The following is a 2,436-nucleotide window of genomic DNA, read 5'->3' as shown; positions in this document are numbered from 1 at the left end:
TATATGTATATATATATATATATATATATATATATATATATATACTTAGACCTCTGCCTGGCACATAATATGTGACTACTGTTATGACTGATATTCTAGCTAGCTATAACCATGTGCTTAGACTAGGAGGAAGATACAGGTAAACTCTTTTCTCTGTGGCATCAGAAGAGATACTGGGCTCCAAGTGAGAGCCAGGGGCACTTGAGGTGCTGACTGAGAGCAATGCTTTGGACTAGAGAAGCCATGATACCAGGCATGGTGGGATTTTAGGCAAAGGTGAAATAGCAGCAGAAACACCTCTCAATCAAACTGTGAGTGCAGAGTCTACAGAGGGGCAGAGAGAGTGGAGGAGGGGTGTCCAGGAGTCTTGGGGGGTGCCATGAACTGCGTTGGATGTCTGTGCAGTCAAAATAGAGGATGTGGCATTTCAGCACTAGGACATAACTCATTTATTCTAGATGTATCCATGGCTCATGAGATTGGATGCTTGTTGAAAATGGAACTTAGGCAAATAAGCCTGGTGTAAGCAAGGCTAGTTTGAGTAGAGGATGAAGGGACTGCATGCCAGACAGTGCTGGATGTGTGATGTGCATTTTTATTGCATCCTCATAGTTTCTGGTTGGTAGACAGGATGATCCCTGTCTCACAAGCAAGAAAACTGAGTCTTAGAGAGCTGAGTTCCCACTGTTTGGAAGTAACAAAGCTCAGAGATGAAACCAACCTTTCCTGAGGTTAACCTGTCTTTTCTCAGGCAGTGCTCAGCTATAGCCTGGTGGGAAGTTGCCACTGGGCTGGCCTGAGAGAGGATATGGTGGGTGGTTTTGTGGTCCAGCTAACAAGTGCACACAAGTGAAAGATGTGGGGACAGGGAACTTCAGCTACCCAGCTGTTGGGAGATAACAGGTGAGAAGGGGAGCACCTTAGGGCTTCTTGGCCAGCCATGTGGAGGGCTGAATTTTCTGGTCAAGGAAGCAGAGAGGAAAGTGATCTTCCATTTCTTTTCAGCATGGGTGAAGCACCAGCTGGTTGAATAGGCGAGATGGGGGAGGTGTGGGGAGTGAGGAGAAAGTATTTTTGTTTCAGTGGCAGGAGGCCAGCTGCCACAGTTCAGCATCATGCCTCATTGCTGTCTGTGGTGGCCTGATCTCTTACCACACTGAGAGCAACACAGGATGTGGGGTACTGGTGGAGGCACCAACTGTGTCCTTTACACAAGCCACACACTTTATGTGAGTTTGGGGTTGGTCTGAAATGTCTTATTTGTTCATGGGTATAAGGTGTGTCTTTACCCTGTGTGGACTCCATGAAGGCAGGGATGGTATCTTTTCTAAAACTATGGACTTAGACCAGATTTCCTGAGAAATGAACTCTGTGTCTCATTTGGGAATATTCTCAGCAGCAATACTTCTGAGAGCATGAAGGAAGCAGGACTCATTAGAGAAAGAGGGTGGACTGTGATGGATCAGAACAGAGGCTTCAGCCAACTCAGAGAAGCTTGGAACATGACTGCATGCAGGTTGCCCCCAGGAGCAGGAGGTGTAACTGTGGGCAACTCCTGATGCTTAGTTATCAGCTGGGAGCCATCAACAGCCAACTACCTGCAGCTGATAATAAGCACCTCCATCCTGATAGGGGGTGTGTCTTGGTGGCACAACTTAGCATCCATGCAGGTGTGTTTTTGGGCCTGAAACAATGCCTGGCACATGGTGATGATGGTGATAGGAGCTAACCTTTATGGGGGGCCAGGCCCAATCTTAAGCATTTTATACACATATTACTTTTTATCCTAGTCCATGTGTTAGGCACTATTATTATCTCCATTTTACAGATGGGGAAAACTGAAGCCCAGTGAAGTTACATAACTTGCTTGAATTGACCACTAGTAGATGCAAGAGCTGGGATTTGAGCCCAGGCATGCTTAGATTACACACTCTGAATCACTTTCATAAATTGCTTTCCCCTGTGCTCTACAACATTCCTAGAGTGTGTATTCAATAAATATTTGTTGACTAAGCGAATGAGGAGCCCACCTTGTCTCTGTCCTTTCCTTCCTCCTCCATGTTCTAGGCCTTGTGGAAGGTGGGAAGCAATAGGGACCCTGATGAGGGGGAAGGGGCTTGGGCAACAGATTTTTCTTTTGTGGTTAGAATGCTTTTTAAAATAAAGTTTTAATTTTAATTACAGTATAGTTAGCACACAGTGTTATATTAGTTTCAGATGTACAAAATAGTGATTCAACAATTCCATGTATCACCTGGTGCTCATCATGACAAGTGTGCTCCTTAATCCCCATCACTTATTTCACCCATCCACCACTCACCTCCCTCCTGGTAACCAAGAGTTTGTCCTCTATAGTTAAAAGTCTGTTTCTTGTTTGCCTCTCTCTTTGTGTTTCTCTCTCTCTCTCTCTCTCTCTCTCTCTCTCTCTCTCTCTCT

At 45.3% G+C, this 2,436-nt stretch overlaps 1 protein-coding gene across 1 annotated transcript in view; it reads left to right on the top strand.

Moving 5' to 3' along the window:
* LOC121025317 (integrin alpha-D-like) overlaps positions 1–2,436 on the top strand; it is an 18,184-nt gene that overhangs the window by 6,206 nt on the left and 9,542 nt on the right.

The sequence above is a fragment of the Herpailurus yagouaroundi genome, unplaced genomic scaffold (genome assembly GCF_014898765.1).
Source record: "Herpailurus yagouaroundi ecotype Mexico unplaced genomic scaffold, PumYag 67602, whole genome shotgun sequence".
Classification (NCBI taxonomy): Eukaryota; Metazoa; Chordata; class Mammalia; order Carnivora; family Felidae; genus Herpailurus; species Herpailurus yagouaroundi.
This window is presented reverse-complemented; position numbering and strand designations above follow the sequence as displayed.